This window comes from Myodes glareolus, chromosome 27, assembly GCF_982192425.1.
Source record: "Myodes glareolus chromosome 27, mMyoGla1.1, whole genome shotgun sequence".
Classification (NCBI taxonomy): Eukaryota; Metazoa; Chordata; class Mammalia; order Rodentia; family Cricetidae; genus Myodes; species Myodes glareolus.
This window is the reverse complement of record NC_142052.1, coordinates 10953585-10978705: the sequence shown is the minus strand read 5'-3', so window position 1 is coordinate 10978705 and position 25121 is coordinate 10953585. Positions and strand designations below refer to the sequence as shown.

The following is a 25121-nucleotide window of genomic DNA, read 5'->3' as shown; positions in this document are numbered from 1 at the left end:
AGGTGTTCATACGTTTGTGGGTTAATACCCGGGTCTTCTATTCGATTCCATAGGTTGAATTCTCTGTTGTTATGCCAATACCAAGCTGTTTTCAATACTGTTGCTCTGTAATAGAGTTTGAAGTCAGGGATGGTAATGCCTCCAGAAGTTCCTTTATTGTATAAGATTGTTTTGGCTATCCTGGGTTTTTTGTTTTGCCATATAAACTTGATTATTGTTCTCTCCAGGTCTGTGAAGAAGTTTGATGGGATTTTGATGGGAATTGCATTGAATCTATAGATTGCTTTTGGTAGAACTGCCATTTTTACTATGTTGATTCTCCCAATCCAAGAGCAGGGGAGGTCTTTCCATTTTCTGGTATCCTCCTCAATTTCTTTCTTCAAGGACTTATAGTTCTTATCAAATAGGTCTTTCACTTCCTTGGTTAGAGTTACCCCAAGATACTTTATGCTATTTGTGGCTATCATGAAAGGTGATGTTTCTCTGATTTCCCTCTCTGCTTCTTTATCCTTTGTGTATAGGAGGGCTACCGATTTTTTGGAGTTGATCTTGTATCCTGCCACATTACTAAAGGTGTTTATCAGCTGTAGGAGTTCTTTGATAGAGTTTTTGGGGTCACTTATGTACACTATCATATCGTCTGCAAATAACGAAAGTTTAACTTCATCCTTTCCAATTCGTATCCCCTTGATCCCCTTATGTTGTCTATTGCTATTGCTAGAACTTCAAGCACTATATTGAAGAGGTATGGTGAGAGTGGACAGCCTTGTTGTGTTCCTGATTTTAGTGGAAAGGCTTTGAGTTTCTCTCCATTCAATTTGATGTTAGCTGTCGGCTTGCTGTATATTGCTTTTATTATATTTAGGTATGATCCTTGTATCCCCAGTCTCTCCAACACCTTTATCATAAATGGGTGTTGAATTTTGTCAAATGCTTTTTCAGCATCCAATGAAATGATCATATGGTTTTTTTCTTTCAGTTTATTTATTTGACCTATGAATCTATTTCCTCTATAGAATCTTCAACACTTGAGGTTTTTCTCCTTCATCTCTTGTATTCTGTTGGTCACGCTTGCATCTGTAAGTCCTGTTCATTTACCCAGATTTTCCATTTCCAGAATTCCCTCAGTTTGTGTTTTCTTTATTGCCTCTATTTCAATTTTCAAGTCTTGAACTGTTTGTTTCACCCGTTTGGTTTTTGTTGTTGTTGTTTTTGTTTGTTTGTTTTCTTGGGTTTCTTTAAGAGCTTTATTGATTTCTTCCGATTTTTTTGTCTATCTTTTCCTCCATTTCTTTAAGTAAATTTTTCATTTCCTCTTTAAGAGTCTCTATCATCCTCATAAAGTTATATATAAAACCATTTTCTTCTGTTTCTTCTGGGTTAGGATGATCAAGTCTTCCTGCCATGTGACTACTGGTTTCTGATGTTATCATATTGCTTTCTAGGTTGTTGAATGCACTGGCACTGACCCATCTCTTCATCCAGTTGGTACCAGCAGTGTCTTTACCTCTTGGTTCAATCTTTGCCGCTGCTGTCTGTATCTTTGGAAGCTGTTCTTGGTCTGCTCTGTACTGTCGCTGTCTGTGTCTCAGGGAGTCACTGAGGTCTCTCTTGGCCTGGTCTCTTGGTCCCCTCTGTGCAGCCACAGCCTGTGCTTCAGAGGGGAATGTGTGGGTTTGGGGCTGGAGTGGGACTTACAGTTTACAGGGTTTGATCGATGATTGAGCAGCCTACCTGCAGGAAGCTCGCCTGCTGGCTGACTGAAGAATCTGAGGCAGGTGAGGGAGGGGCCTAGGATTTTGGCCTGGTACCAAAGGCCCCAAGAGTGGGATGCCCAACTGGGTGGGTGATCACTCACCTCTTGGTACAGTTGCAGTCTGTGCCTCAGAGTTCCTCTGAGGTCACAGCAGATAGGTGGGTTTGGGGGCAGAGAGGGACTTGTAGCTTACAGGCTATGATCAATGTAGTGGGGGTATTGGAACAGCCTACCCGCAGGAAGCTTGCTGCTGGCTGGCTGGCTCATGAAGCTGAGGCAGGTGGGGGAGGCTGGATTTTTCAGATCCATTTCTACTTACCATTTGTATTGTCACATCTGGACATGGTCATTTCAGTTCCCCAGAGCCCAGTAACTACTCACAGTTTCAATCTCAAGCATCATGTGCCCTTACCACTGAATCCTGTCCTACTAGGTCCATTGCACTCATCCCTTCTTCAAGTCTGACTCTTCAAACTGCCCGTGAAAATAAGATCTTCTTTGGAAGTTCCAATTTCCTATATGCTCCTCCATACTTGCTCTTATGAGAGAACAACATGCTGGTGTACATCCAATTAAAGAATATCTTACCTTTTGCCTACCTTACTGTTGGCCACTGACCTGAAAAGAAAAATCTCTTATAGTGCTTAGAAAGAGACAAAATAATGTTCCAATCTAGGAGTTGTAACCACCCTTTCCACCCATCTCCCGAAGGGATTGGTTGAGCTCAGATTCTACTGGATCTATTTAAAAGGATAATGCTATTATTTCTTTTTGAAACTTCTATATTCACAGTATGATAAAATTTCATATCACATTTAAAATGTATAAGTATTTACAATATCTATAAAATAAAACTAAAAACTGTCTCGAACAGCGGGACATGAACAGGAGTATGAATCTTGAAGAGAGAGGAATGAAAGGGCAAGAGACATGAGAAACGGACAGCAAGTCTGTATTCTGATCAACTGCCAACTTTATTTTTTCTTAGGAGCATTATATAGCAAAATGGCTGATAGGAAGAGACAAGGAAATGCTGAGGGTCTGTAAATGTTTACAGGGGGAAATGCTAATTACTTCTCAGTCTTGGGGCCTGCTAAATTTGCTTGCATTCTTAACTCACAGGGGGAGATAAGGGTCTGAACTTGCACTACAGAGGTGAATATCTTACTTAATTTGTGAAGTAAGATGTCTATAACCAAACACAGGTCTTTGCTCCCAGCAAAAAATAAGGGTCTCATAGGCAAAAGTTTTGAAGATTTCTAATATACTTTAAGAATCTCACTCAGAAATACCCCCTAAAAATGAGCATCAGACAGACTTCTCTAAGGAAGACAAAGGTTAAAAGGGATTGATGCCTATTAATGGCTTCCTGTGCATTTAAATTATAAACTCAATTTCATTAGGCCTCTCCAGACAAGAGAGGCATGACCGCAATGAGTGTATTACTCCTCATTCGAGAATAAGAAGAAAGGATACAAGGGCATAGGAAGTCTACCCAGTACAGTGTGGTTGAGCAGTAGCTGTGAGAATCTCGGTTGGGAAACAAGTCTGACTCAATCCCGAAACACCCCAGTTGATGAACTTTGGGACTGAAGACTCTCATAAAGCATAACCCTGTGGACTACTGTGAGGATTAAAGTAAAGGAAGTAAGACAGGGAAATAGAGCAGGAAGAGGTGAAATGTCACATTTACTGCCAATATGCTTAACTCTGAACCTGCAGTACAGTCTATTTATTGTCCATCGTGTAGCATTAGAGAAGCGAGCAGAACAGTATCGACACATCCTTTAGAAAACAGATCCCTGGTCAATGGGAGGCATGGCCGGTGCTACTGTGTGTAAGTGGCTGACTCCTGAGCCTCATTTTGTAGATCAGTTAATCTCACTCTGGAGCAGAGGAGTGAACTGACTTTTTTTTTTCCTAGGCAAAGCTACAGCAGCACAGTGAGTTGACTCTGCAGAATACTTGCTTCAAACTCATCACCCTCTAAACTTTCATGCTTTGATTAGTCTCCAGAGCCTTGGGCAGCTTTGTATATGTCTTGTGCAAAGTTCAGAGCTGGTATTTGCCAGAGGGTTTATTTTCAGATTCTCACACTGCCATTCAGCTATTTATAGACTTGAAACTCACTTAGAAGTAATAGTCCTTAGGCAATCAGAAAGTGCTCAATGACAGGCAAGATTCTTCTATCAAAAAAAAAAAAGTGCTTGGGCCTCAAGAGAGGACCCGAATTTAATCCCAGTGCCATATAAAAAGTCCAGAGAGGTGGTACTCACTAACAGTCAATAATATTATTAAATTGTAACAAACATAGCAACTTCTTTCTGTGTTTATGACCTTAAAGGAAATCATTCTATTTTATGGTTCTTTGACAGTGATTTTTGTGAATAGCTTTGTAGAGGTTTTGCTAGTTTGTGGTATTATGTATGTTTTATGTTGTCGAAAGAGTTATTCATGGGCAAATGTTTATAGATTATTGTTAGGCATTATGCTTGTTTAGTAAATTAGAGGTTGCAGATTCTCCTCCAATAATCATGACTTCATTAGCACTAAGTAGTTAAGCAGGCTTTCCAGTACCAAACATGATTCTCCTCTTGTTGAGTGGGTCTTAAGTGTAGTTAAGAGCTGTGGGATCCCAGGCCCAAGGTGTACATCTACAAAACCTTCCTACACCTTAGGCCCACTGGATACTGGGCAAGATGGGACAGAAAGAGTGCAGAACTCGGAAGACCAGGGACTTTGCTGTGAAGTTGTCTCCTAGTAACTTCAGAAACTACACCCGTAAAGTCTCACCAACACGAGTGTCCAGACATGAACTGAACAAGGACAACATCAATGGACACACCAAGGTGGATGGGGGAAGTCCCACAAGGCTTCAACCCTACAGGAAGAAGTACAGGCAACTGAGGAAAATTGGAAGCAGGAGAGGAAGGCTTCTCCAAGGACGAACATGCCAACTGCTTGTTCAGTGCCAAATGGTCATCACTGAAAAAGAATAAAGACAAATATTACAAAGACTGAACAGGCTATATTTAGGAATATATATGAATGCTTGTATATTTATACAATAACAATTATTGAAGATAAAAAGGCCATAAACTTGAAGGAAAATAGGGAGAGGTATATGGAAGGGCTTAAGGTGGGGAAAGGGAAGAAGAAATGTGTAAATTCTGTTATAAAATCATTTTTTTAATCACAAAAAAGTTGCAGAGAAATAATGAAAGTTAGATATGGCCAGCTCAGCAGTATTTACTACAATTTATTTCCCCCTCTAATATAATAGGATGGTGGATTACATTAATGTAATTTCAATGTTACTTCTTCATCCTTTGGGATGCTGTCCTTATTACTTCAAGCTGTTAATAAACCATTGTATTTTAGTCTGTTGGCGTTTTCTCTTAGAATACAGCTAATCATGTGGGCCCCTTATCTTTCTGCAGTAGTAAGTGTGGCAGATGGCTGTAGAAGGGAAAAGGGTGAGGGGTTTAACAGGAAGGGTCTGCCATCCTTTATTTGCTCCATTTTATTCTGAACTTAATAGGGAGAGCTAGACTGTTCCCGATTCGTGAGGTCTGTACAGGATTTTGTTTTCCTCCCTGAGAACTCCAGAAGCCTGGAGACAACTTGTCCTCTTTGGTCTGCGTGTTTTCTGTTTCACCGTGAACAAAATTGAATGCTTCTGGCCTGAGGAAGATGCCCTGCTTCAGATAAAAGCTTGGTGTCTGTATTCTGATTAAATAACACGGCCCCTCCCCTGTTTCTAGTCATTCGGGGGAAGAACTTGTGTCCTGGAGACTAATGGTTTATACATGGTTTATACATTTTTTTAAAGGAAAGAACATAATCAGGTTGCTAGCATAGAGGTGGGGTGGGGCTTAATGTATGACCTCCCTGCCTTATGAAATGTTACCTAAGAGGGCAGGAAACAATTAGCCATGAAGAAAGCTGTTCTGTCCCTGCTTTTATTTCCTTATGTAAGCCAGGCCTTCCAGGATACCTGCTGGGGGAAGATTAGAACAAGACTAGTTTGATTGCTTTGTGATGACATAAATAGAATTTTAAACAGTCCAGTTGAAGGACCAAAGTTTTGTGCAAGATGAGGAGCTCTAGAGAAGACGAATTTCTAAACAAGGAATTGAAGACGGTGAATTCAGGGAGACTGAGGACAGTGACTGCATACAGTACACACCCCAGAAACAGCTATGGACAATGTGACTTTGAAGTTGTCACTATGGGACAGAGGGTCCCCTTGCAACTTAGTAGTGTTGATAAAAGAATGCTAAAATGGACCCTGAAGAGACCTTGAGGACAGTTTTGTTGGAATTCCAGAAAGTAAACAACATGGTGGGACGCTGAAGGTCTTGGCTGATGTCTGGAGAGAGAGATGGAGAGAGAAGAAAGAACAGGGTGCTCTCGCTGTCAATAGAATGTAACTCAAAGGACTCACCTTGGAGGACCGGGAGAATCGAATGAACTGAGCACCCAGGCATCACCCCTTTAAGTTTCCATTAAAGGGGTGAAAAGTTACTCTACTCCCAGGGTGATGCTGTCTTTGGCCACGAATACAACACTGCACCTCTTGATCCAACCCAGGAGAATGTAGTCAGCCTCAGTGTTATTTAGATTACGCTGTAGTCAGTTAAGAGTGGCTGTGTAGCCTAGAACTCGTATGTCTGAGGCAAGAAGGAATGATAATGAAGGTACCAGTTGCAGTTTTGCTTCATCAACTGGACGGGATGTTCAAAGCTAAGTCCATTTACTGTCCTCATTTAGCCCTTAGCTTTGGGGGTAGTTTGAAGCCTTTGCCACATGCTTGTTTTCAGCCTTCCAGTTAGCTCTGAGTATCTTGGGGTCTTTACCACTGACTGAAAGCCCAGTCAATGTTGCTTGTTCTTTATTTAGCCACGGAAGGGCAGCCCTTGGAAGTGTGTTAGAAGCAGTTTGGAGATTTTGCATTATAGCATTCTGAATATTCCTCCTTCTAATTCTTAAATTTCCTCCCTGCAGGCATCCATCCATCGACCTTTGACCAAGCCTCTTAACTCCAACAAGCCAAACACGCTTGCCTAAGATGCCTGGAAAGCACATAGTTGCACAGGGCCCTTCCATTCCTTCTCCTTTCTGCATCTCCTCGCATACACAGTGTGAACTCCCGGTTTGGGGAAGGAGAACATCGGGAACTAACCAGTTGTGTCACATTTCCTGGTGGTAAGGCTAAGGACTTGCTAGAGGATTTAAAGCAAAAACAAACAAACAAACAAAAAAAAAACAAAACAAAACTGTGCACAAATAATGTGCTTTTCAAGAGTTTAGAAATTTAGTTCCCCCTACCAAAATTTCGATAGAGAGAATATTTCTAGGACAAACAAGTAAGGAAAAAATAATGAAAATTGCTTCCTGGAAATCAAGTTGCGAGTGGGAAAATGCAGTGTAAAGAATTATTATTTTTTGTTTGTTTTAAAGAGAAAACATGGACATACCAAAATAGCCTCACAGAGCAAACCAGAAGTAAGAATTCACAAGTTGGAGAAAAGCAGGCAATTAGAACAAGACTCAGCTAAGCAAATTCCTCAGGCAAACAGAGATCTCCAAGTGTTTGGGAGATTTTGTTAGTTCCTGGAACTGAAGTCAATTTCTTATATCAGAAATGATTTCATAAAACTGAATGCCTTAATTGCATTTGATTTGTGATTTATTTCCTGTTTTCCATTCCCAGTGCTGAGGCTGGAACCCATGTCCACACGCATGCTAGGTGAGTCTTCTGCATTACTGACCTGGATCCCCAGACCCTATCCATAGTTTCACTTATATATATATATATATATATATATATATATATATATATATCCCACTTTATTCTATTCTGTTGTCTATCAGCTTACCAGAGATTTATTTCTGACTATTAGAATTAACGGTAAATGACAACAAATATACTCTAATGTAGACCACCATGAGTATTTTATAGTCTTGGTTATAATCTTTATAGTCCTCATCTATCATGTGCTTTGTTTAAAACTTTACAGATTACATAACATACTAGAATTCTTCTTTAATTTAGAATGTTCTCATCTGGGCATGGTTATATGTATCTTTAGTCCCAGCACTAAGAAGGCAGAGGCAGGCGTGTTTCTAAGTTCAAGGCCAGTCAGATCTACAGAGCAAGTTCCAGGAGAGCCAGGGCTATACAGAGAAAACCTATATCAATCCCCTAAACACACACACACACACACACACACAGAGAGAGAGAGAGAGAGAGAGAGAGAGAGAGAGAGAGAGAGAGAGAGAGATTGCCTAATATTGGCTTATGGTGAATTTCTGTTCTGCTACCCCATCTATGCATTTTGCATGTGAATTTTGTTCTGTAAGCGATTCCCATTGCATTAAAATATTCTTTCCCTGGATATAAAAAGTTTCCTTATAACTCAGAAAGAAAACAAAATTTGTAAGGCTCAGGGAGTGAAACTCACTAGTCTCAGGATGCTCTTGAAACAGAAACGATCCACCGGGCCCCTCTCCAAGGTTGTATAAACAGTAACAACGGCCAGGACCAGGAGATGCTGTGGCTGGTTCACTGACTGCAAGCTGTCAACCATTCTGGGGTAGTATTAGTTAGATGTGGTTGCCTTTAAAAGATCCATGCTTCTGTAAGCAACCCCTTACCCATGTTCCTGTAGTGACACCATGAAATTCAAGGGTTCACTAGCCTAGCCTTGGACAGAATAGTCTCTTTGTCTGGCATCAATGTTCTATCTGAGGTGGATAATCATTTATTCATGACTCCATAGGAAAAGCTAATGCAATAAATTTCAGATAACGACTTAATTACATTCCCATATCAGTGGAAAAGTATTTAATGTTCATTTATATAATTTTATTTGTTGTTTTTCTTTGGAAGTAAGTTTTTGAAACATATCTAATTTCTCAAAGGACTTTGTGAAGGAAGATTAAATGACAAGTATACAGTTGTCAAATCAGTGCACACAGTGCATCATAAAGACTAAATCAAACTTGACATTATTTTTGTTATCTTCTTCATTTTCTGAAGGGGGAAGTAAATGTGAGATTACAAATTCATTGGATGATTTGTTTTCAACAGAACATTTCTAGGTCATGCGCTTTTGTTTGAAGTCTACCAGGTAAGAAGCACTTCTGCCTTTATTTATTTACATAATTGGAATTTACGTAATTGGAATATCATTATCTCGATTCTCTTTTCACCAAAGATCATGAGGAACACCACAGAGTCCATTAGAATTGTCGAATTTCAGACCCAAACCACAATTATGGATTCAAAATCTATGTGTTTTAAAAAAAAAATGTAAAACGCACAACTCAAACGCATGCAGAACTTGAAAACCTTGGCAAACTCTGTTCTAAACAGATCATTTGTTGGCCTTTACCTTCAGAATTGGGTTCTTTCAGCGTTTTCCACTTTCCTTGATACTCAAATTGTTCGACGCATTCTCCTTGAAGTACAGATGTGCTTTGTGCTTTGTGGAGCCGTTCATCTGTTGAGTCGCTCACACTCCTCTTCCATACGCCTCGTCTCCTCCAGAAGACAGCGTGCTCTGAGCACCTGTGGAAGGTCACTTTCATTTTGTTTCCAGCCTTCATGGGTGGCTTTTGATCTTCATTGCAGTCTTTAGTCTCTAAATCATTCCAAGGATGCTGAATTATTTGTAAATGTGGGAGATTTAAGAATAGCTATGCATCCTTTACTGAGTAGGAGCAGTTTAAAGTTGCGTGGTCTCAATCAAAATCTAGCATCAACTCGTCCATACTGGAGAATACATGGAGGAGTATGCAGTTCCTGACATGCAGGCCTTCCTTTGTCTCCTCACATTTTTGTGTGGTTCATGTTGAATATAAGTGCATCGTCTGATAAAAATTCTAAATCAACGGAGATATAAAGTACTACCCAGAAGCTGGAACTATAACACAAGACAGCTCAAAACCTTTATGGGCATTCATTCAGTATGGATTTATTAGGCAGTTTCACAGTAGGCTCCCATATCCTCCCTCCCATTGATCCTGAAACGTATCCCTATACAAGTGAGAGTTTCCCTGTCTTCACTATTTTTCTGTTGGCTCTAAGATCTCACTTCTCAGCACCTGATGGGGGAAGTGAAGGAATGTTGACCTAGGTTTCTGTCCCGCCCTGTCTCATAGTCATTCAGTCCCAAAGAAACACACAGAGGTCTACATTAATCATAAACTTATTGGCTTATTAGCTCAGGCTTCTTATTAACTCTTTCTTACATCTTATATTAGCCCATTATTTGTGTCTGTGTTAGCCACATGGCTTGGTACCTTTTTCCGCGAGGCATTCTCATATTGCTTCCTCTGCAGCTGGGTCACAACTATAGACTGACCTTTCCTCTTCCCAGAATTTTCCTGTTCTCCCTGCCCTGCCTCTACTTCCTGCCTGGCTACTGGACAATCAACATTTTATTAAACACAAGAAACAAATCTTTACAGAGTAAAGCCATTGTCCCACAGCAAAGGTATCCATTTTCCACTTCTTCAAGATCTACAAACTGTTATTACCCTTCCTCCTTGGGTAAACAGCCAGAGGTCACCTAAATCTCTTCTCTAATACACCTAACCACAAAATAGCCTTCCCTTGCTTCATTAATAGAGCTTTATGATGGTTTCTGAAAGAACTAAGTCGCTGGTTCTCAACCTGTGGGTCATGACTCCTTTGGGGATCAAGCAATCCATTCATTGGAAAACACAGATATTTACCTTACAATTCATAACACTAGCAACACTCCCATTATGAAGTAGCAAACAAAGTAACTTTATGGCTTGGGGGGATCCCCACAAGGTGAGAAACTGAATTAAAAAATTGTACCACTGACACCCCAGCCCACACCTCTGGTAGAAGCCTTCTACCCTACCAAAGAAGAGGCCAGAGCCCTGAATCCCAGGTAAGACTGCCCCCTAACCCCAACCACTCCTACCCAGCATAACCCCAACTGCCTCTCCTCTCCTCGTCATCATATCCCAGTCCAAACCTCTAGCAGAAGCCTCCTACCTTATGAGAGGCCAGGGCAGCATCCTGAATCTCAGGTAAGACCTCCCCTCTAACCCTCCCTTGCTTGCCCAGCGTACCTCCAACTGCCCTCCTCTCCTGGTCACTAAAGTCTCCTACTCCATCTTTGGCTCTGAGGACCAGTCTCAACAAAAATACTTCTTACTTGGGTAGAGGTGTGGGAATTGAAGAAATATAACTAAAGAATATGCAGACGCATAAAAATAATAAGACAGAAAAGAGAAAAGGTATTGGGAGTGTATTTCAGGGAGTACTCAGACCCTGAACTCACCCGCATTTATATTTCCACAGTTTTTATGCCCAGTGTAAACTGGAGCGGAAGGTAACAAGAGACTTTATTAATATGATACAAAAGGTTAACTCACACAGTCAGCTCTGAGACATTCAATCATTAGCATTCTGTTATCTAGGTAGCTAGGTAGTGAGGTGCCCCAAGTCATGTACTCTAAGTCACACATGCAGAAGATCACCCTTCCCTAGGGTGGTATCATAGTTATAAAATAAGGCAGCAGAAGTACATCAGAATATCCTGACCACCCACAGTCAGGATGGTACCCAGCTATCTTAACTTCAAAAGGACCAGGCAACCACCTCCTGAGTTAGAAGGTGCAATTAAGCCTGTTTGTCCTCAAACCGTCAGACAAGGTGGGAATGGGCCTGCATTTTTTGGCCTCCACAATAGGCCAGATCAGTTTGCTGAAAATGAGGCAAAACCCTCCTACCACACCAGAAGCCAGGTCAGCATCCTGCACCACAGAGGATCCCTAGTCAGATCAGAGGCCACATACATTATGCCTCACCAGAACTCCAGTTCCTAACATAAACCAGAGGCTATCCAACTCCCTGATGGATCTTGGCTATTCAGGACATCAGAAGTCCAACCCCCAACTCAGTGGAGACCCTCTATTCAACCACAGGCCACTACAGCTAGAAAACCAGAGAGAAAACAGAAACCAAGAAAGAAAACACCCATTCAACAAACACGAAGCCAGAAATCTGCAACAAGACCTAATCTCTCCAAATCCAGATGCCTAAAAGTCAGTGTAAGGACACAATCAACAACAGACAGGGTAATATGTCACCACCAGAGACCGTCCAAACCACCACAGCAAACCCTGGATATTCCAACACAGATGAACACAAGAAAATGATGTCAAAACCAACTTTATAAAGATGATAGAAGTTCTTAAAGAGGAAATGAATAAACTCCTTAAAGAAACTGAAGGAAAAACAATAAAATAAACTGGAGGAAATCAATAAATTCCTTAAAAAATGTCAAAAATGTCAAGAAAAAGGAAAATTGAAGCAAATGAATAAAACTCTTCAATACTTGAAAACGGAAATAAAAGCAATAAAGAAAACAAAAACTGAGGGAATTTGGGAAATAGAAAATCTGGGTAAATGAACAGGAACTACAGAAAAAAAGTATCACCAATAGAATACAGGAAATGGAAAACAAAATCTCTGACATTCAGAAGACATGATAGAAGGAATCTATTAGTCAAAGAGAGTGTTAAATCTAAACAAATTCTGACAAAAAAACATCTGGGAAACTTAGGACATGAAATCTTGAGCTATTAAAAGACCAGACCTAAGACTAATAGGAAAAGAAGTAAATTCCCAGCTCAACGACCCTGAAAATATTTTTAACCAACTTAGAGAAGAAAATTTTCTTACCCTATATAATAATTTGACTAGAAATTTGACTAGAAAGGAAGCTTACCAAATAGCAAATAGATTGGACCAGAAAAGAAAATTCCCTCACCACTTAATGATCAAAACACTAAACATACAAAACAAAGAAAGAATATTAAAAGCTGCAAGAGAAAAAAGGCCAAGTAACGTATAAGGCAAAGCTATTACAATAATGTTCCTTTCTGAAGAGAAAGAGGGGAGGAGTGGATGGTGGGGAGCAGGGTAGAGGAGAGGTTGGGGGAGGAATTGAGATGAGGGAAGGGAGGGGAACTGTGGTCTGGATGGGATGTGAATAACAATGACAATAATAATAATAATAAAGTTTTTTTCAAAAATAAAAAGCAGGTCACATTAGGAAGGTTGAGAAGCACTGCTCTAGAGTCCCTTCTTGGATCAAAACAATGAAATACGATCAGCCAGGTCCTGGAGGACTGTGGCAATGTCATGTCACTGACCCAGCATTTGATTTTACTGGACTAAAGTCAGTAGTTGTAGGTCCTCTATGAGACTTGAGAAGCATGCATCACCCCAACTGGTTAGTACAGTCACTCTTCTCATACAAGAGAGCTTTATTGTGATCTTCATCCATTTTGACTAGAGAACAGATAGATGATCTTTTCCTAAATACTGTGTTCCTCTTGTTATAGAGGCTTGGGATGCTTTGGAAAAAGATGTGTTTCCTAAGTCCTTCCAGGGTAATAGAATGGGCATTGCTGAGCAAACTACGGTAATGGATCTGGTTCACCAGTCCTAGAGCCCTTAGTATTAAATTCTTTCTTACGTGTCCTCAGAAACTTCCATCATTTAAATTTTATTAATTGTAGCCATTATTTTTCCAAACTCCAAATAACTAACACAACAAATCACAAATGTTTAGTTCCTTCATACTAAAGAACACTTAAATCTTATATGGAGGATGAATATATCCACACTATTAAGTGTAGCCAGATCTGCCTCATATTTTCTTTTTCTTCTTCTTCTGTTTAATATCCTCAGAATACATTTACTTGTGTTTTCCAGGCCTCAGTAATGATGCAAGGTTAAAAGCTGACAGTAGAGCAAAGGTTACCAGAGGCTGGGGAGAGCAAGCAGGATGGAAGAATAAGGATAGGCTGGTGAACAGATACTAAGTCACTGCTAGACATGAAAAGAAGTTGTGGCATGCTTTTGACCAGTAGGGAGATTCTAGGAGATCAAAACACACTGCATGTGTTAGGGTAATAGAAGGAGCATATTCTGCACCTTCAGCATGGGGAAAAAAGACGTTTGCAGAACTAAATCTACTGATCTTAATTTTTAACATTAAACAGGGTATAAATATATGAAAACCTCACAGGGCATCCCATAAATATATCTAATATTCTTGTGTACATTAAATACTTTAATTAAAAAGTAAAATGATGCAGATTAGTAGAATGTATCTTGCATTCATTCTCTTACTCTTCCTAAATGAAAAGTCAGTCTTACCTTTGTCAACACTGCTGGAATCTAATACAGTGGATGTAGGATTCTTTGATTATTTATCTGGAGAATCCTGCTGCTTAAGAGAACAGCTGCTCTCTGCGAGTTTGCCCCAATTCCTTGGGAGTCATGGTTGTTATGGAAAGCTGTTGTTGCTAAGAATCCTCAGTATCATCGCATCCGTTGAATTGCTTCATCATGAATTTCAGGTTCTTCCCTTCTCATTCAGTGTCCTATGTTAACACCATATTTCTCAAACGTCTGTCCACTTACTACTAATTACATTACAAACACGCAGATTTTAACTGCATATGACATGCAATTTAAATATTTATCTGTAGCACAAATTCTCGTAAGTCTTAATCATAAAAGCCCAGAGTCAGATATTGGGGAAAATACTGAGACAAAGGCACAAGACCAAGGACACCTTACCTACTGTACTTTGCAGCTGAATAGAAATGAGCTCTTGTGTTCTCCTGTCTTATCCCTTCCTGTGTGTCTGTACAGATCTCCAGACCTCTTTGGTTAGCTAGTGACAAAAAGAATTCAAGTCAATGTAAAATATTTAAAACTAGTAGTTGGTTTTTTTTTTTCGGTTTAAAAGTAGATTCAGTAATCTACCTTTTAATCCTATTTCCATATTCCCCCTTATTTCTTTGCAGAGTAGATTCAATAATCTATGCTTATATCCTATGTCTATATCTTCTGCCTTTTTTTCAAAACAAAAACTCTGACTTCAATCTCCTTTGCTCAATTTTCTCCCTGACTGTACCAATAACAACTTGCAACCAACCCCCCTAGGCAATTACAAATATCCATATCCTGCTGAATGACCAAAAAACACCCACCCCACCTCTTGAGAGTATAGGCATCATATTCTTAAATTTACTTCCTGCTGTCTGAGAGTGATGGCATCTTTAGGGGATCCTGAAAAGAAGAATTTGGGTAAATTGTCAAGTCATGGGAGATACAGCTGTATCATTTATTGTTGAATCTCCTTAAATCTAGCATTCTCATAGAAGTTCATTTAACTCTTGCACAGCCTTTGAGATATCTGTCATTTGACGGTTCCTGTAAGGTGACTGGATAAATTAAAGTCGGTTGTTTGAAAACCTTAGGCTATTCATTCCTCTCTAACCTTGCAATGCAATGGTGAAATTGGTTCTCCATTAAATTCCTCTGTCTAGATGTGAATATCTCTACAAACTTTTTCATTCTTTCTAAAACTTGTATCTCAGCCCTCATATTAACCAACTTTTTTAGTGAAAAAGTAAAAATGATAAAACTGATAATGTTTATAATTGACATTAAATAAGTCCCATCTAAACTACTTATCCTTTTACTTAATTGCTCCATTTTCAAACTGTCCGGTGTATTATCACACAGAGACCTAAATCCCTCCATAGTAACAGTTTTTCCCATTTTTTTTTTTAAAAATGTGAGTTAAAACTCTCTCTTTTAACGAATTCCTCCCTTTATTAAACCCCAATTGTCTTAACGAATCTCCTGACGATGTCAGTGACCTGTGATGCATAGCACATTTGAGTGGGGAACAAAGGCAGTGAGCAGCTTGGCTGAGGACAGCTGCGGCTGCTAACACGTAGCTGTGAGCTGCAAGCGGCAGGTGCAGGGGGTGTGTAAGCAAAGATCACAACCCATGGTGGAGAGAGGGGGTTGTTTGGAAAATGCACAGGGGATTGTGTGGGAAAAGCACATCGGCAGTGCTGCCTGAAGGCAGAACAGCTGGTCTAGGGTGGGTAAGTCCTGTGGTGTTTGGAGCCCAGGCTGAAAACTGTTTTTGAGAGGCTACAACAGGAAAATCCCAAACTCTCTCAGAGGCTTGGGGAAAAAAAGAAAAGAAAGCCTAGCCAGGCAGGGAAGGAGCCCCATGTGCTGTTCCTGCCTGTGCAGGTGGCTACAAAGCCACACCCAAGTGGCTTTTTCATGAGCTCCTGCCTTCAAGTTGGTGCCAGTATAGAACACAAGTTCTAATAGATCTTAATAATAAAAGCCTGGAGTCAGATATTGGGGAAAATGCTGAGAGATCAAAGAGACAAAGGAGCAAAACCACAACCACCTTACCTCTCAACTTTCTAGCTGAAATGAGACTGAGTTCCTCCTGCCTTATCCTTCCTCTCTCCTCCCAGCCACATCACTTCCTGTCTGTCTGTACAGACCTCCGGACCTCTATGGTTAGCTAGTGGCTAGCTCTGCTCTCCGAAGTTCAGGCAAACGTTATTTGTACATGCAAGATATCACCACATTTGTCTCAACCTTAAGCCTGAGGGAGGGGGGGGATACCGTCCTAAGAATGTGCTGTCATTACTTCATCTTACCTCATGCAATGTTCACAAAATTCCATTAAACACTTAAAAGAGAATGGCACTGAATTAGCAGATACTGTCTACGTTTTAGTATGAAAATAACTTCGGTGTGAAGGGCACTCTGGGATGCCTTAGGATATATTTTAGTATGAAAATAGCTTTGGTGTGAAGGGCACTCTGGGATGCCTTAGGAATCATTAGTGACTCCAGAGAAAACACTGAGAAATGATATCTAAACACAGAAGAAATGACAACATTGCCTGAAAAGCTGACATGGCAAAGATCCCGCAAATACAATAGAGTCTGGGCATAGGATCTTCAAAATTCTCTATTCTGGAATCAAATAATAAATGGGTTCTTAGTACCATAAAATTCTGACCTTTCACCTAAGTTTCGAATGGGAAGCTTGGAGCCCTACGTTTCTATTTTCTTTCTGTAATGTGGCCTTAGTCACCCTATCCCACTATCTTTGCAGTTGCTGCTTTCCTCACAACAATGAAATGTCACAGTTCCTTGACCTTGAAGCATAATCGTGCTGGTTAGGAGCACTCCTGCCTTTGATGGACTAAGTGCCTATGATTGTATGGCATGCCATGCAGCTCCATCTTTCCTGGGAGAAGAGATGCTCATTAACAGCTAATCCACACATAACAGGATCCCAATGATGGGGTTTATTTCCTGTACCCGTTCCAGGTACTAGGTCAGAGAGCACGCTAATCTAGAAAAAGTAGGCAGTTTCTAGAACCATTTAATGAAGTAGGGATTGAGGTTTCAAAAGTGTGGGGAGGGTTAAAGGCAACAGCAGCAGAGGAGACCAGGAATAGTGAGGCATTAAAGGGGAAACAGAGACATCAGTTTGGATAAAGCAGGTGCCGCGGCAGTGGAGACATGCTAAGATCCTGAGCTGATGAGTCCTCAGAACACCGTGAAACAGGTCCCTGGAGAATTGGCAAGTACCCTCAATCACAGAGCCCCAATATGCTGTCCTCATTCTGTTGTCTACCTGTGTCTGTCCCAGCTGGGAGCCAGACACAGAAGCAGCAGTGCTAGCCTGCAGACAATAAGGAGCATGCAGGGAAGAAAGAAAGGAAAAGTAGGCATGGCTTAGTGCTCATGAATGAGGGATTTCAGGGAAAGAAAAATGGCTTCACTTATTTACAGGGTAGAATGAGATTTTAAATGAAATATCGGTGAGCCATATTCAGGGTCTGGAACTGTGGAACCAAATCGATGACTCGTGGCAATGAACACTTGTAAACGAAAGAGAAAGGAGTAAAGAGTGAAATGTGTGTGTTGATGGAGGAGGGTTATCTGTCTATTGTGTTATTTTCATTGGTCAATAAAGAGACTGCCTTGGCCCCTTGATAGGACAGAAAATTAGGTAGGCGGAGTAAACAGAACAAAATGCTGGGAAGAGGGCTATGAGCCAGACGCCATGGAGCCAGCCACCAGGTCAGACATGCTGAATCTTTCCCGGCAAGCCACATCTCGTGGTGCTATACAGATTATTAGAAATGGGTTAATCAAGATGTGAGAGTTAGCCAGTAACTAACTCTCTAGAGATAATGGGCCAGGCAGTATTTAAATGAATACAACTTATGTGTTATTATTTCTGGGGCTAAGCTAGCCGTGCAGGAGCTGGGCAGGATGAAAAGCAGGCCTGCCCGCAGCCCACTACTACAGATGGCGCCAACGTGGATAACTGAATCCACAGAAAGCTTGAGAAAGTTTGGGAAAGAATAGAGTGAAGCATGTTTTCTTGGTGGCAGCAATTTCTCGGGTCTGCTCTGCTTGCTAGAGGCAAGCAATGCTTTCATTTAAGAGAGGTTTCCTGACTCAGCTTTAGCTGCAAAACTTTGTAGCTCATTGAGAGGTCCTGCCGTGAAACACTTAAGTGGTATTGATGAAAAGCTGAACGCATGCTTTTCGGTTTTCAGCCGTAACAGGAAAAAAGCTGCTCTGTTTTAAAATGCCGGCTTTCTGGGCTGTCCTGCCAGGGCAATCTCTGACTCTTTCAGGCAGGCAGTCCGACTGAGTGTGGTCTGTGAGCAGAATGCTGCAGCTTGCTTGCTGGAAAGGACCTTGAAACGGCATAGAGTTGTGGCAGTGAACACAGCTCTGGCTGATACCTCAGCCATGATGATGGAAAGCAAAATAATGGGCTGGATCTAGCTGTCAAAGCCACGGCTTTAGTCCTACCGATATTGCTTGGTAAATTAAAGGCTCATGTGGTCAGAAAAAGAGATATACAGTAAAGAGAGATTCAAAGAGGAAGAAAACCTCTAAACATTTTACAGTGTGTTAAAAATATATATGCAGGCTAAAAGTTAAAGTTCTTAATGTAAAAAAAGGAAGAAAGAGAGTAGTTGGGTGTGGTGGTACACACCTAAATCCCAATGCCTGGGAGGCAGAGGCATATTGACCTCTGTAACTTCAAGGGGTAGAGGTAGATTGACCTCTGTGACTTCAAGGTGTGGTAGCACACACCTTTAATCCCAATGCCTGGGAGGCAGAGACAGAAGGATCTCTGAGTTCAAGGTGTGGTAGCACACACCTTTAATCCCAGCACTGGGGAGCAGAGACAGACAGATCTCTGTGAGTTCAAGGACAGCCTAGTCAACAGAGTTATTCCAGGACAAAGATATACAGAGAACATGTGTCAAAAAGTAAAAGTAAAAATAAAAGAAATAGAGGTTAAAAATAAAGCTGCATAAAGATGGAAAATACACAGAGAATCTTGATACTGTATGCTATTATGCTCTCTTTAAATTGTTTAAATGCTGAGAAAGGAGCAACAGCTGCTAAAAGATACTTGTTTATAAATGCTGCTGAACTAATCCAAGATAGATATGTTGAAAATACCTTGACTTCAGAATTTTGTTCTAAGAATATGATGCTTTGGAAAGGAGGTTCTTCTTTTGTTTCCACAGAGGATGAGACCCTGTGGATTGCTTCTATCCCAATATGGTATGATAGACCACGCCCTCCTGAAAGGTTTCTGTGAACACCCTCAAAAAAATTTCTTCACTCAACTGCTGACTGAGATGAACCTGGCAGACAGGTTATACCATGAAAGACCTGATTAACTGCACCCCTATACAGCAGGAAGAAGTTTGGAGAGAAATAACTACGTCCATATTCCCAAATATTGCTTATAAATGTTCTTTTACATTTAAAGGGGGATATGATATAGATATGAATAATTTCATTGGTATGGATTTTAAGGTCAATTTTGTTATATATATATATATATATATATATATATATATATATATATATATATATATATATTTCTGATCTTGACTGATGTATTGTGATTGTGTAGTTCATTTTAAAAATGTAATGTATAATTAGAAAATATAGGTTGTTAATGGATAATATCGATAATAGTCAAGCTTGTAGTAATGTTAGTCTGATTTTCTAGAAGTGCACAGATATATTTCAGATAGACATTCATAGCTTTCAAAGACTACAGAGCATGGCATTTAATGTTTTAATAACTTAGGACTTTTCATGACAATGAGACACGTCTGCTCCTGGCAGCACCAATCTACTTCAAGAGGAAGATGGGCATCGAAGAGGCTCCTTATGGAGTTTGATAGCCATTTGGGCAAGAAACTGCTCTTGCCTGAACTGTTGTATAAACTGGACACAGAGAACCCGCAGAGAGAGGACTGCTAAACTTGCCTAAAGGTGAGATGATCTTTCGAGGTTCTTGATTCATGAAAGAGTCTGCGAGACATTCTGCAGGACACAACAGATAGTGACTGAACTGCCTTTGAAATTTCCTGCTTCATGGAAATGTCTCTGGATATTATGGGCCTGAAGGCCGAAAATGGATGCCCCAACGATACAGAGGAACTTTGGGTGACTGTCCAGGCAGCGAGATGTCTCTGTCATTTCTAGAGTTTTGGAAGTTGCTTACTTCTTGTTTACTTAGGTAATATATCCTTCTGGAGTCTTTGATGGAGTTGAAGAATGGATAGTCATAGTTATAGTTTTCCATTATTATGATAAAGATAGAGTTATAAATATTGTGACTGTAATTCTTGCTTGATAATTGTTTTGTTATGTGTAATTTTACTATGTTAAAATGAAAGCCTTTCTTTTTTGTTTAAACAGAAAAAGGGGAAATGATGGAGGAGGGTTATCTGTCTATTATGTTATTTTCATTGGTCAATAAAGAGACTGCCTTGGCCCCTTGATAGGACAGAAAATTAGGTAGGCGGAGTAAACAGAACAAAATGCTGGGAAGAGGGCTATGAGCCAGACGCCATGGAGCCAGCCACCAGGTCAGACATGCTGAATCTTTCCCGGCAAGCCACATCTCGTGGTGCTATACAGATTATTAGAAATGGGTTAATCAAGATGTGAGAGTTAGCCAGTAACTAACTCTCTAGAGATAATGGGCCAGGCAGTATTTAAATGAATACAACTTATGTGTTATTATTTCTGGGGCTAAGCTAGCTGTGCAGGAGCTGGGCAGGATGAAAAGCAGGCCTGCCTGCAGCCCCTCACTGCAGTGTGTGACTCCCTGGACCACACCACACTTCTACAACAAAGCTAATGTTTCTTTTTCTTTCTTCTTTCTTGTTCTGCCTTGTTTTGTTTTGCAAGGGAGGTTACAAGGGCAGAGAGCAGATATGGTGGGGGCGTGGAGATGAGCAGGATTGGGATGCATGATTGAAAGCCACAAAGAATCAATTAAAGTTAATAAAAAAAAAACAAAAATTCTTCCAAACTATAACTATAATATCGGCAAGGTCTTTCTATTATACTTTTCATTTTAAACAGTATTTCTATCTATGATAAAAAATATACAAATAGCCTTAGAGTGGGAGCAAAGGACTGAAATATTAATATTTCATAATATAATATATTTAATAATATAATAATATTAATATTATTGTCTTATATAAAATACTTAATAGATATTACATCTCTTGATTATATTATAAACTGTGACTTCATTACTTGTGGTAGAAGGACAAATGAGTCGATATGATCTTTAATTTGTTGGTAGGTAAGGTATGATGAGAACATTTGTAGTTAAAATATTAAATACATTTAAGTCTGTATGTGTTTCAATAACTATTCCACCAGCTAAGAGATTACTTAATTATGTATCTTATTACTGAAGTTTTGTTTGCTCAAAGAGCTAGAATAATTTTTCTGATTATCTCACAGAGCATAATGCCTTGGGTTCTTTGTTCTCCATTCTATTTTGTAATTACTAATCTTCTGAGTGAAAAGATATCATTGCTACAAGCTCAGAAAAAGCCTCTATGTACCACAGAAAACCTGAGACATCTGGTTATCCAGTCATGAAAAGATGCCCTACCATAATGATACCACATTTTCAATATCAAAGTTACTCTAGAAATAGCCTTTCCGACAGGTATCCACCTCACTACTTTGCTTTCCCTATGAAATGAGTGCATATCAAGTTCATATGTCAGTGGAGAAAATTGTTTTATTGACTCAGGATGTGTTGGGGGAGGCTGCTTGTTCTTTTCCCAGCTGCCCAGACTCCAGAAATAATCACACAGAAATCTGTATTAATTGCAATACTGTTTGGCTAATAGCTTAAGCATATTACTAACTAGCTCTTATATCCTAAACTAACCCATCTCCATTAATCTGTGCATTGCCACTTGGTCGTGGCTTACCAGTGAAGTTTTGACAGACTCCAGAGGAGGCATCTGTCTCTGGCAGCAGTTACATGGCTTCTCACTAACTCTGCCCTCTCTCTCTCTCTCTGTCTCTCTGTCTCTCTTCCAGCCTGGTTATATTCTGTTAAGCCATTGGGCGAAAACAGCTTCTAAATTAACCAATAAAAGCAAAACATATACAGAAGGATTTCCCATGCCAAGGATGGACCATTTTCTCAGCATGACTTTGATTTAGTATTGAAGTAAAAATATAATTTTAAATACCTGTCAGAAATACAAATCTCCTGTACATGAAATGCATGATCAAATTTTGTCTAGCTAAAATGTAATGAACATTTGGAAGTCACTGCTGACAGACATAGATTCTTTTTATGATGGAATCCGACTAATGATATTTCCATATAATGTAAACCATATGAAGGGTTTACACATGCTACAGGGAAGAAGTCACTGAACCACTTGAATATATTTTTAAATAAAATGCAAATCAGACTTTCAAAGAATTTCAGATTTAATTATAAATCATTGTACGTGTGTGTGTGTGTGTCTGTCTGATGTCTGTCTGTCTGTCTGTCTCTTTCTCATTTGCATGGAGTACTTCTTTACCCATTGCCATATATGACAATCCACAATTTCCTGCCTTAGATATCTGTTGAGCACATGACGGGGAAGCGTTGTTAACCAATTTTCTTTAAGAGGTGGGATCAAGTTAGGGCGTGGTTTTCTGGGACCCAGAGAAAAATGGTGCGCCACCCAAGTGCTCTCTCTCTCTTCGTGGTTCCCTCACAGCTGAGCTTGAACTTCTCGTTTCTGTTTCTTGAGTTTTTCCTTTATAATAAATAAAATATAATTGCTTTATCTTTTAGCTAGTCTGGTTATTTCCTGAATCAAGCTAACTTCTACAGTTGGAGCTCCGAATTGTGGGGCTCAGGTCTCTATCAGTTCTAATCAACTACTGTCAGGCTCCACACAGCTTATTTGGGTATAAAATTCCCACACAGCAGCCCTGAGTAACTATTAGCTGTGGTCCTTCATATTTTCTCATTAAACATCTCAGAGAGCCTTGGCCACCAGCGACTGCATGGTTGGCTTCTGGGTCTAGTACGCGACACTGGCTTCCATGCTTTCTTGCTCTCTTTGTGCTTGTGCAGCTGCGGACCAGTCAGGGACTTCCACAGAGCACAAAGTCTGTGGTTTACACTAAATAATTGTTTCTAATCTGCGCGTATCCTTGAGCATTTAACGCTGAAATCAGATTCAAACCCACCGCGTGGCTACAAGTGCAATGCGACACCTACTGGTAGGCCAAGGTTATTACACCTACTCCAGCTCAAACTCAACCACAGATAAGATTTATAATTTAAAATACAGATTATAGACATCCGCTTCCGGGGCCACGGCCGTCGGACTGTGGGCCTCGGCTGGTCCATCAGGCTACGCTCGGTGTCGCACCCCACAAACCATACTCCTTAAGAATCGGCTACCTCTGCTTTGTTGTCGATCTTCTCCGCCAATCATGCTGGAACATCTGAGTTCGCTGCCCACCCAGATGGATTACAAGGGGCAGAAGCTAGCTGAACAGATGTTTCAGGGGATTATTCTTTTTTCTGCAGTAGTTGGGTTTATCTACGGGTACGTGGCTGAGCAGTTTGGATGGACCGTCTACATAGTTATGGCCGGATTTGCTTTCTCGTGTTTGCTGACACTTCCTCCGTGGCCTACCTATCGCCGGCATCCCCTGAAGTGGTTACCTGTTCAAGACTTAGGCACTGAAGACAAGAAATCAGGGGACAGAAAAGTTAAGAGACATGCTAAAAATAATTGATGCGAGCTTTCACGACTCAGCGCCCGCTTTCGTTTCCTGTAAAATGAGCTGAAAGGCTTTCATAACCGAAACGTGAGCTGTGTCGAGATCCCGCTGTGCTTGTTTCATTTCTCATCCAGCTGGTTTTAACTTACAGCTGTTTTATTCCATCTCCTCACAATCTTGCCATGGAGAGCAGGAATATAAGTGTGCAATGCTTCTTTCAGGTGTACATGATGAATAAAATCTAACCGGTAATACTTTTTTTTTCTTTCTAAAAAAAAAATACAGATTATAAATTTATAATTTAAAAGGGCAAAATTACAGACAATTTAACAATCCAGGAGTTCAATAGCTTTTTTACTTATACCATGTACAATGTTATGCAAGGCTTATATGATTTCCCTCCTACATCCCTCTATTTAATTCTGGGGATTAGCTTTGTTCTTCATATTTTCCCCTTAAAAACACGGTTTAATAACAGGGCCAATAATGAGGTACTTTTAGAAATGATATAGTTTCTATAGATATTATAGACTGATAATGACCAACTAAAAGGGAAATTCAGCACTCTGGAGAAAGATACAACCAACTTGACAAACAAAACCCAGTCAATGACAGAGGATGCTGAGATATTGTCTGAGAGAATTCATACTGTTGAATGTGTTAATCAGATCTGTCAAAGATTGATATGATAGATTGACTGATAGAATGTATCTCCAGGAAGGTAATATGTATGCTATAAAAATTATGTACAAGGATGAGATGTTATCTTTACTGGACAGACTTCACACCTTGGAATTCTCACTGAGGGAATTAGAACAGAACACTGGACTGCAGATCCAGACTTTACAAAAGACAGTGGTGGAAAGATTTGAAAAGATTGAAGAATTTATTGAATTTGATGAACAGGGACAAAAGGTACAAAGACAATATTTAGCCTCATCAGTACATACCAAACCCCAGGATAGCTTACCCAGAGTTCTACCTGCCTTTCCGGTGACATCATCAGTAAGAGCATCTGGCACCAAATACCCAAAGGTAGTCAAAGAATATACATGGGAATCCATAAGTATGACTGATCTAAAGGAAATTAAACAAGCAGTTGTATCTTATGGAAAAACATATGTCCTTCATTAGGGAAATGGTCAAAACATGGGCTTCAAGCAATAAAGCAATGCCACAAGACTGGATTCAGTTCATCTCAGCAGTCCTAGAAAATGGACCCCAGTTGCTTTGGTGGTGTTACTTTTGGGAAGAGGCAAAAATTTTAGAGCAACAGGGAAAAGCAAAAGGACTTGAGATTTCCCAAGATCAAATTCTGGGCAAGGGAATTTACTCTAATCCTCAGGAT

At 40.1% G+C, this 25121-nt stretch overlaps 1 pseudogene; it reads left to right on the top strand.

The window, feature by feature from the left end:
* The first annotated feature begins 11359 nt into the window (after nt 1-11359).
* On the top strand, nt 11360-23880 carry LOC125399988 (signal peptidase complex subunit 1 pseudogene; annotated as a pseudogene).
* The last annotated feature ends 1241 nt before the right edge of the window (nt 23881-25121 follow it).